The sequence below is a fragment of the Symphalangus syndactylus genome, chromosome 18 (genome assembly GCF_028878055.3).
Source record: "Symphalangus syndactylus isolate Jambi chromosome 18, NHGRI_mSymSyn1-v2.1_pri, whole genome shotgun sequence".
Classification (NCBI taxonomy): Eukaryota; Metazoa; Chordata; class Mammalia; order Primates; family Hylobatidae; genus Symphalangus; species Symphalangus syndactylus.
In genome coordinates this window covers 14,952,555-14,963,293 of record NC_072440.2, presented here as the reverse complement: position 1 = coordinate 14,963,293, position 10,739 = coordinate 14,952,555, and the positions used below count along the sequence as shown (strand labels likewise).

Below are 10,739 nucleotides of genomic sequence, written 5' to 3'. Positions count from 1 at the left end.
GGGACGGGGACGCGGCCCAGGCGGGAATCAGGGCGCCCAGGGTGCGACGTGCGAGGGGCTCCTGAGCGCGCGTGCTCCGCCCGACCCCGCCCTGTCCCCCGCCGACACACAGGTGAACCCAGGGTCAGCTCGTGCACCTGAGAAATCGCTCCCGCCAGGTAGAGGGGCGGAGGGGCGGAGGGGCGGAGGGGCGGAGGGGCGGAGGGGCGATGGGGCGGAGGGGCGGAGGGGCGGAGGGGCGGTGCGGTGCGGTGCGGAGGGGCGGAGGGGCGGAGGGGCGGAGGGGCGGAGGGGCGGAGGGGCGGAGGGGCGGAGGGGCGGAGGGGCGGTGCGAGGGGCGGAGGGGCGGAGGGGCGGTGCGAGGGGCGGTGCGGTGCGGAGCGGAGGGGCGGGGCGTGCCCGGGAGCCACGTCCGGGGAGGGGCCAGGTGAGCGGCAGACCCGGCACGCAGGTGGGGGCCGGCGGGTTCCGTGGCCAGGTAAGACTGGCGGCCGCGGGAGGGAGCGCGCAGGGAGGAGGCCGTGCTCCGGCGGGGCGCCGCGGGGGCTCCCAGGGCGTGCGCGGGGGGCAGGGGCCAGGGGCCGCTGGCCGGGTAGGGACGCCCAGGCGGGCGCGACGCCACGTGCGGCCGTGGGGAGACTCTGGCCGGCGCGCAGCCTCCAGGACCCCTGTGGGTTCTGGGCTCCCTCTCCCTTCACCTCCTTTCTTTCCCGCCCCCCACTCTCCACTCCTCTGCTTTTTCCCCTGTCCTGTTCCTTCTCACCCCGCACCGCCTGCCCCGCCCTCGCCTCTCTCTGCCAGGGTTTTGGTCTGGTCTGGCGGGACGGTGTCAGCTCAAACGTTCCCTTTTTGCTTCTGTCCTGGGGTCTCAGGTTAGGCCGGGTCAGCGCCTCGGGGAGGCACCCTCGCCCCCATACACAGACACCAAACCTACAAGGTGGGTGAGGTCATTCCCGTTTCACAGATGAGAAAACGGAGGCCGGGGCAGGTGCTGCGCTGATTCAAACTCAGGGGTTGGGGGTCTGGCCGGTTCAACACACATCGGTGGAACCCCCCGGGGGTTAAAAGCAGAAACTTTTTTTTTTTTTTTGACACCGAGTCTTGCTCTGTCCCTAGGCTGGATTGCAGTGGTGCGATCTCTGCTCACTGCAACCGCCGCCCCCTGGGTTCAAGCGATTTTCGTGCCTCAGCCTCCCAAGTAGCTGGGATTACAGGCACTGACACCATGCCCAGCTAATTTTTTGCATTTGTAGTACAGACAGTGTTTCACTATGTTGTCCAGGCTGGTCTCAAACACGTGACCTCAGGTGATCCGTCCGCCTGGGCCTTCCAAAGTGCTGGGATTACAAGCCGTGAGCCACCGCGTCCGGCCTAAAAGCCCAAAGTTTAAACCAATCCGCTAGCAGCCCCGGAGGTCGTCAGGAAGGCAGGGAGGCCTTGCCTTTCACTTTCCCTCAGTCCTGTTGGGGGTGGGGGGTGGGTGGCTTCTGAGAATCCCTCGGGCTCTGCCACACCTTGGCTTGGAAATTTCCCTGCTCCTTGGGAGGAGCGCGAAGTCCCCGGAGAAGGAGCCGCAGAGTCCACCCGGGAAGGAGGGTGGCATCGTTTGGCGGGATGGGAACAGCGCCTTGGCCACCGACTTCAGGGTTTTGGGGCAGAGGCTGTGTGGATTCCAGAGAGCTCTGTGCCGTCCCTCGCTTGCCTGTGAAATGCAGTGTTGACATTTGTCCAGCTGAGCAAATGCTTAAGACTCAGCCGTTTCAGAAGTCGATGTCCTTTGGTTGGCCTCTCTGTTGGCAGCTTTAGGATCATGTTTGTGGACTCCTCATTTGATTCACCGACTAACCATTCCCCAAACCAACGCCAGAGTTGGGGGTAGGGCGAAGAGGGACATGGGATGTGGGCCTGAGCCCAGCTGATTCTTGTGGACAGCCAGCTGCCTGGTCCCTGCCCTCAGGGGCCCAGAGTCTGGCTTCTGCGTGGAGAGAATCCAAGGGTTTGTGGGAGCTTAGGAAGGGCTTCCTGGAGGAGGTGGCCATTGAGCTGGAAGGTGGATGGGAGGTGGACGGGGAAGGGAATGGCACCTGCTGGCTAGGGATACTTCGCTTGTGAGGTACAGGTGGAAAAGTCCATGGAGTACCTGACGGGGTGGGCCAGTTTACTTGGATAACATCATTGGGTCATTGAAACTTTTTTTTTTGGTGAGATGCAGTTTTTGCTCTTATCGCCCAGGCTGGAGTGCAATGGCACGATCTCAGCTCACTGCAACCTCTGCCTCCCCGCTTCAAGCGCTTCTCGTGCCTCAGCATCCAGAGTAGCTAGGATTACAGGCGCCCACCACCACATCCAGCTAATTTTTGTATTTTTAGTAGAAACGGGGTTTCACCATGTTGGGCAGGCTGGTCTCGAACTGCTGACCTCAGGCAATTTGCCTGCCTTGGCCTCCCAAAGTGCTGGGAGTGCTGGGATTACAGGCATGAGCCACCACACCCGGCCGAGTCATTGAAACTTACTTGACTTAAACATGCCTGGGACATCATGCCATCTGCCTAACAAGCCAGTTCTAGGCTGAGCTACTCAAGGGCACACTGTAAACGATGGAGTTAAAGGCGGCTTCGGTTAAAGAGACGAGAGCAAGGAACTCAGGTCCTGGAGGTGCCTGACAGTGTCTTTCACCACATTAAAAAAAAACCATCCCATTCCTTGATTTTACCCTCATTTCACTGATAGGGAAACTGAGGCACAGGCAGCATGAGGGTGAGAAAGAGATGGAGAAGGAGTCAGGAGACCTGGTTTTTAGGCAGGTCACTCTCCCTCTGGGGCACTCAGCCTCCTCATCTGCAAAAGGACCACCATCACAGGACCCCACTGCGATGGTGGTCACCAAATGGCCATGAAACCCTCACTGCACAGTTGGCTGCCTGACTCCTTGCTCACATCATGAGGCAGGGACTGTTACTGCCCCGTTCACAGATGAGGAAACAGACAAGGAGGGTTAAGGTCACATGGCTAGTGATTAGAGAGCCAGGCTTGGGAGCCAGCTGTGCTGCAGCTACAGTGTCCCCCGTGTCCCCACCCTCCTCCCACATACACTGTGCTGAGCCACCTACCTGGGCACTGAGGTATGCCTCCCACATGGGAGCTGGTGTCTGGTGTAAGATGGAGCCATTCGGAGCCTGCCGGTGACTACCCTTCAAATCTATGTGAAAGTAGCATAGGGATAGAAAATAGACATTTTCCATTTCTTTCCAAATTATTTAACTTTTACCCCTTGGTCCTTTGATTAAATCTGATGCTCAAGGAAGATGCACCACGTGTGTCCAGATGCTTCCCAGGCCTCCCTGGGGTGCATTTGAGGGGAGACCCTCTGGGCCCTGCACTGTGGGTGAGGATGCCCTTGCAGGAGCATCTGTGGGGCTTAGCTGCAGGAGAGCGTGCTGCTCCGGAGTCCTGCCCCAGCTGCCTTCACAGGGCGTCTCCCTGGAGCTTCTGGCAGCCTGTTGTGTCCAGATTTCTGTGTCCCTGGAAGGCAAAGGACCTGGCTGAGTGACTCCCTCTCCAAGTTAGGTCTTTGGACCCCCATTTTCTCACCTCTCAGGTGGGTGTCATAAACCATCGGTTTGTGTTGAGGCTGGGGAAGTGGGAGGTGGGGATAACGTCAGGGCTCAGGAGAGGCAGGCGCTGCCGTGGTTACCAACCAGGATGGGGCCTGCCTTCCACTCCCTTGACCTGGAGTCAGTTGCTAGCCACTCTGCTTGGTTTCCTCATCTGCAAAATAGGGGCCATGTCATTACCGACTCATAGGGCCGTTAGGAGAACTAAATGAGTTAACGCATGCAAAGCGCAGGTGTTCCTGTTTATTGGTCTTGGTTCTGTCTCCTGACCTTGGGGGAAGATCTTGCTTGGGGAGACAGAGAAGAATGCGCTTTGTTTAGAGCCTACTCTTTCCACGCTGAAGGCCAAGGCCAAGCAGTTCTTTCTTCAGTGGCCTGGACAGAGCAGTGGCTTTCCAGGGGAGGAGAGTGGAGCCAGTGACTGTCCAGAAGGAACTGGTTGGGCAGGTCTGAATTCCTGAAACTCCTGGGTAGCTCCCCCCTCCCTTCCCCTACCTGGCCATAAAATGAAAACAAGCAAAGGAAACTCAGACGGGGCAGTGGGTTTGTCTGGGCTGCAAATTTGTTATCACAGGAAAGGTTGACCCCCTGTGGCACTCGGGTGGGGCTCCCTGAAGGTGCCTCTGAGGCTCCTGCAGCTGGGAATCCCACCTGACTCTCCAAAGCAGACCCCACGCTGTTGTAATTCCTTGCATTTTGTATAAGAGGGTTTATTTTTTCATTTCAGTTCTTTTTATTTGTGGAGAATTTTAGACACTCAAATGATGTACAGTGAGCCGCCATCTCCCAGCATCAACCATAGCCACCCTGCAGCCAACCTGGCCTTGCTCACCCCACACCCCCTCCCCCCCCCACCCCATACACCTACCCCCACCCTTCCTCCAACTCACTCCCCCCACCCCATACACCTACCCCCACCCTTCCTCCAACTCACTCCACCCACTCCATACACCTACCCCCACCCTTCCTCCAACTCACTCCACCCACCCCATACACCTACCCCCACCCTTCCTCCAACTCACTCCCCCCACCCCATACACCTACCCCCACCCTTCCTCCAACTCACTCCACCCACCCCATACACCTACCCCCACCCTTCCTCCAACTCACTCCACCCACCCCATACACCTACCCCCACCCTTCCTTCAACTCACCCTTCCACCCTCTCACCCCCTCCCCCCCGCCCCATACACCTACCCCCACCCTTCCTCCAACTCACTCCACCTACCCCATACACCTACCCCCACCCTTCCTTCAACTCACCCTTCCACCCTGTCACCCCTTCCCTCCCCTCCCTATTCCCCATATCATTTTAGAGCAGCTCCCAGACCTCATACTCCATAAATACTGCAAGTTGAATCCCTTTTCTAAAAAATTATTTTTTCTTCCAGCTTTATTTAGGCATAATTGGCAAAAATAGTACACATTTACAGTGATCAATGTGATGTTTTGATATATGTATGCATTGTGATGTTAAATCAAGCTTGAATCCATCCCCCCCTTTTTTTCCGCATTACTGCAATACTATTATCATGTTTAAAACGATTAACAACAATTTTTTATTTTTTCGAGACAGGATCTTGCTCTGTTGCTCAGACTAGAGTGTGATTATAGCTCACTGCAGCCTCAAACTCCTGGGCTTAAAGGATCCGCCCACCTGAGCCTCCCGAGCAGCTCAGACTACAGGTGCACACCACCCTTCCTGGTTAATTTTTAAATTTTTGTAGAGACGAGGTCTTGCTTTGTTGCCCAGGCTGGTCTTGAGCTCCTGGGCTCAAGTGATCCTCCCATCTTGGCCCCCAAAGTGCTGGGATTACAGGTGTGAGCCACTGTGCCCGGCAGCAACAAGTTCTTATTATCAGCCACTGCTCAGTGTTCAAATTCCTAATTGCCTCAAATATTTAATTTTTTTTTTTTTTTTTTTGAGACAGAGTTTCGCTCTTGTTGCCCAGGCTAGAGTGCAATGATGCAATCTCAGCTCACTGCAACCTCCGCTTCCCGGGTTCAAGCTGTTCTCCTGCCTCAGCCTCCCAAGTAGCTGGGATTACAGGCATGCACTGCCACACCTGGCTGATTTTGTATTTTTTTTTTTTTTTTTTTTTTGGGATGGAGTCTTGCTCTGTCTCCCAGGCGGGAGTGCAATGGCACGATCTCGGCTCACTGCAAGCTCCGCCTCCCGGGTTCATGCCATTCTCCTGCCTCAGCCTCCCGAGTAGCTGGGACTACAGGCGCCTGCCAACACGTCCGGCTAATTTTTTGTATTTTTAGTAGAGATGGGGTTTCACTGTGTTAGCCAGGATGGTCTCGATCTCCTGACCTCGTGATCCGCCCGCCTCAGCCTCCTAAAGTGCTGGGATTACAGGCTTGAGCCACCGCGCCCGGCTGATTTTGTATTTTTAACAGAGACAAGGTTTCGCCATGTTGGCCATGCTGGTCTGAAACTCCTGACCTCAGGTGATCCGCCCACCTTGGTGTCCCAAAGTGCTGGGATTACAGGCTTGAGCCACCGCGCCTGGCCCTTTGATCTTTCTTTTAAATTCGTTCCAAACTTTAACCCCCTGCTCCTTCAGACTGTTTTTGTTGTTTTGTTTTTGAGATGGAGTCTCACTCCGTCACCCAGGCTGGAGTGCAGTGGCATGATCTCAGCTGACTGCAACCTCCGCCTCCTGGGCTCAAACGATTCTCGTGCCTCAGCCTCCCGAGTAGCTGGGATTACAAGCACCTGTCACCCTGCCTGGCTAATTTTTGTTGTTGTTGTCTTGGGTTTTTTTGTATTTTTAGTAGAGATAGGGTTTCACCATGTTGGCCAGGCTAGTTTCAAACTCCTGATCTCAAGTGATCTGGCCACCCCAGGCTTCCCAAAGTGCAGGGATTGCAGGCGTGACCCACTGCCCCCAGCATGTGCTGCTTTTTCATAGGAGCCAGTGGCCTCCACCTCAGAGGTCAAGAGGGGGATCCCTGGATGGGGTCACAGAGGGAGTCGGAACAGGTGGGAGGCACAGGGCTGCCTGAACTTCTCCAGGGACCCACGGCAGTTTCCTCTGGCTGCAGGGAGGGCAGGTCTCTTTGGCCTGGCTAAAGCGTAACCAGATCTTTCTGTGAAGAGGCATCTGAGGCCGGGCGTGGTGGCTCACACCTGTAATCCCAACACTTTGGGAGGCCGAGGCGGGCGGATCACAAGGTCAGGAGATTGAGACCATCCTGTCCAACATGGTGAATTAGCTAGTTGTGGTGGTGTGCACCTGTAAACCCAGCTACTCGGGAGGCTGAGGCAGGAGAATCTCTTGAATCCGTGTGGCGGAGGTTGCAGTGAGCCAAGATTGTGCCACTCCAGCCTGGGTGACAGAGTGAGATTCTGTCTCAAAAAAAAAAAGAGGCATCTGAAGGCCAAGGCTGGGTGTGTGGGGCTCCGTGAATCCCACTTTCATTTCCCAGGAGGCCAGTGAGGAGGTAGATTTGAATTGAGACTGAGTCATTGAATTGGACTTTAGCCAGTGATGATAATAGAAACCATCTGTGGGTCACTTAATTTGTGCAGGGCTGTGCGTTCCAGATAGTGGGGAGGTGGGGAACATGGCGTGTGCAAAGGCCGTGAGGTGGCAGTGGGGGGTGTATTTGAGGGGCAGCCGGGAGGCCAGTGTGCCAGGGCAAAGGGAATGGGGTGGGAGTGAATGACATGAGCTCTGGAGGGCAGCAGGTCCAAACCACAGGCTCTTTCAGGCTTGTGCAGGGGTTCGAATGTTATTCCAAGAATGACAGGAAGCCCTTGGCAGAGGGTTGTCATGGAAGGTGTTGAATAGGCAGTTTGGACATTCAAGTTTGAGTTGGGAGAGGGGTTGGTCCTGAGATCTGGGTTTAGGAGTGGAGGACACGGATTTACCAGTTTTTTAGGCGGGAGAAGAGAGAGCCCAGTGTGAACCCAACAGGCCCAAGTGTGGATGGTAGGGAGCATGGCAGAGGCCCCAGCTGCATCCACTTCAGGGACAGCCTGGAATGGCAGAGAAAGAGGTGAACAAGGTGGATGGTGGGGTGACCCTGGAGTGTGGGTGGAACAGGCCAGGCCGGGCCTTGGATCCTGGGGTCTGTCCCAAGCCCTCTGCTTGTTCTTTTATTCAACAGACCTCCCAAGTCCCTGCTCGTGTCCCCAGCCCCGGGCTAGCTGAGTGCAGATACTCAGACGTGAGTCAGACATGGCCCTGCTGTCAGGGCACACACGGTGATGGGTCAAGAAGAGCATACAGGTACATGGTACAGACTGATGAGGGCTGCGATGGACCTGAGGGCTGCCAGAGCCCACAGGAAGCCCCTCTCCCAATCTGGGGTAGGCAGGGCACCTGGAGCATCAGGACGCTTTTGGCTGTAATTAACAGAAAACACAACTCTGAACCGGCCCAAAGTCAAGGGGGTTGCATTAGCCCATGTAGCTGCAAAGGTCTGAGGATAGTATGGAGATCAGGTGTGGGTTGATCAGGGGTTAGCTATTCCCTTCATTCTCTGTGGGCTGCTGGGTCTGCAGAGGGGGTGGCAAGTTGGCTGCAGCCCTCCAGGGCTTATTTGCATACCCAGCTGCTGGGAGAGACTCTCACAGTGGTTCTCTCTTGAGAAACAGGATCTTCTGTCTCAGAAGCACCTGGGATACTTCCTGGAGCCTCAGGGGCCTGAAGGAACCAATTCCCGTGGTCAGGGAGATTGCCTCGTGCTGAGTAGCTCTGGCTTGGGTTTCTGAATTAACCTTTGAAAAGGGAGATATGATGACTCTTAGCCTAACTGGGCGGGCCCTGGGAGGCGGGACAGCCTCACCTCTTGCAGCTGGAGGGTGTGCAGGTGAGAGTTGCGCACCCTAATGACCACCTGGGTGCCCTTGCGCAGGGCAGCAGAGATGCTTGGCGTTCCCTAAAGGCTGTGTGAGGAGCCCTGAGTCTTGACCCACAGGAGAGGGGGTGGCCCCAGCAGCCCTTTAGAGACCCGCTTGCCCTTTCAGGGTGCTGAAGCTCTCCTGCGGTTTGTGGGCAGGCCTCTGACAAGGTCCTCATGCAGGTCACAGCTTGTTTGGACTTCGCTGCCGCCACCTTCGGGGGTCTCATGTGTCTGCTACCTGGACAAAGGGCCTTGCGCATGCCGTCTTGCCAGTGTTGGAGACCCAGTGGTGGTTGTGATGAAGACTGGGTGGTGAGGGTCTGTATTAACGAATTCATGCATAGCTGAGACAAAAGAGTGGAAGTTACTTTTTATGGGATGCCACTGAGGGACCCTGGAATCCCAGCTCAGTAGTGACCCCCATTCAGCCATGAGCAAGATCTCCTGCCTCCATCATTCCCGGACTTTCCCAGGAGTCGCTGGCTAGTGTCTGCCTCAGGTATGACTGTGTGCAAGCTTCTTTGTCTCTGGGTCTTAGAAGCTTAGGCCTGGGTGGCATCAAACTCATTGCCGCCTCCTCCCAAGAGCCCTTTATCAGAACACCCAGTTCCAAAATGAGAGCCTGCGTTGTGCAAATACCACAGCGAGCTCTTTCTCTGTATGCCCTGCACATCGGACTTGCCACTCAAATTAAGTTTGGTGCTAATTTGCCTGAGGTAAGTAGGTGTTAATTTGTAGCTACAGCATTAAGATAATTGCTGTGAGGGTCTATTTGTGTAATGTGCAAATATATTTTTACAGCAACAAACCATTTTGCTATGAATTATAAATAGAACAGTTGGGTGATTTAAATTCTCCTTTGCATAACATCCACTCTGCTGGCACGCCTGTTCGGGTCCATGTCTAATGACGGGCTGCAGCCGGCCCAGCGCCACAGATGCTGATGGTTCCTCGGTGCCCTTGTCCCCCACCCTGAGGGGGGCTCCGAGAGAAAGGGCTTGTCAGGGAGGGCCGGGAGGGACTTGAGGCGTGTGCGGAGTCACATGCAGGGCGAGGCAGGCTTTGGGGGATGGAGCTTCTGCTCTGAAGCCCACTGGCCAGGAGAAAGGGCCCACTTGTAATGTCTGGTTTATTTTCATTTCATTTTGATGATTACGAAGGACCTGCATGTGCCAGGCCCTGTACCAGGCACCACGGATACTGTTTGAGGAAGTCCAGGCATGGGCTCGGTCCTCATGCAACTTTGATCTGCTAAGAGAAGCCCATGTTAACATTAGCAAAAGGATCACGGAAATAAGTGCCGTCAGCCCTCCGTATTGGTGGCCTCTGTATTCGTGCGCTCCACATCTGTGGCCTCTGTATTTGTGGGCTCTGTATTCGTGGGCTCCACATCTGTGGCCTCTGTAACAGTGGACTCTGTATCCATGGGCTCCATATTATGGGTGCCTCATCTGTGGATTCAACCAACCACGGATTTAATGTATTGGGAAAAGAAAATAGATGGTTGTGTCTGTACTGAATTTATACAGACTTTTCTCCTTATTCCCTAAACAACACAATGGAAGAACTATTTATAGGCATTTACATTGTGTTAAGTGTTACAGGTAATCTAGAGATGATTTAAAGCATACAGAAGGATATGCACAGGTTATATGCAAATACTACACCATATTTCAGCAGGGGCTTGAGCATCTGTGGATTTTGGTATCGGCCAGGAGTCCTGGAATGAATTCCCCAAGGGACATCTGTAAACTTGCACCTGGTTGAGAGCTATGAGTAATGGATACAGGGAGCTAAGAGTATATGGAGACGGGCCTGCCATGCTCCTGTTTGGAAAGAGAGAATATATTAGTCAATTTTTACGCTGCTGATAAAGACATACCCAAGACTGGGTAATTTATAAAGGAAAGAGGTTTAATTGACTTACAGTTCCATGTGGCTGGGGAGGCTTCACAATCATGGTGGAAGTGAAGGAAGAGCAAAGGAACATCTTACGTGGTGGCCAGCAAAGACGGAATGAGAACCGAGCAAAAGGGGTTTCCCCTTATAGAACCATCAGATCTCATGAGACTTATTCATCATCATGAGAACAGTGTGGGGGACCCCCCCCCTCATAATTCAGTTACCTCCCACCAGGTCCCTCCCATAACACGTGGGAATTATGGGAGCTACAATTGAAGATGAGATTTGGGTAGGGACACAGCCAAACCCTATCAGAGAATTGTCTTAATGGCAATCAGAAGGACAGATAGGAGCTGACCCGCAGGT

General features: G+C 54.7%; 1 protein-coding gene across 2 annotated transcripts in view; it reads left to right on the top strand.

Annotated features, from left to right (window-relative positions):
- The first annotated feature begins 411 nt into the window (after positions 1-411).
- ARHGAP8 (Rho GTPase activating protein 8) overlaps positions 412-10,739 on the top strand; it is a 108,798-nt gene continuing 98,470 nt past the window's right edge. For both annotated transcript variants that reach the window (XM_063622973.1, XM_063622972.1), the window contains exon 1: positions 412-478. The gene's annotated coding sequence lies outside the window, so the exon portion shown is untranslated. The remainder of the gene's footprint in view (positions 479-10,739) is intronic.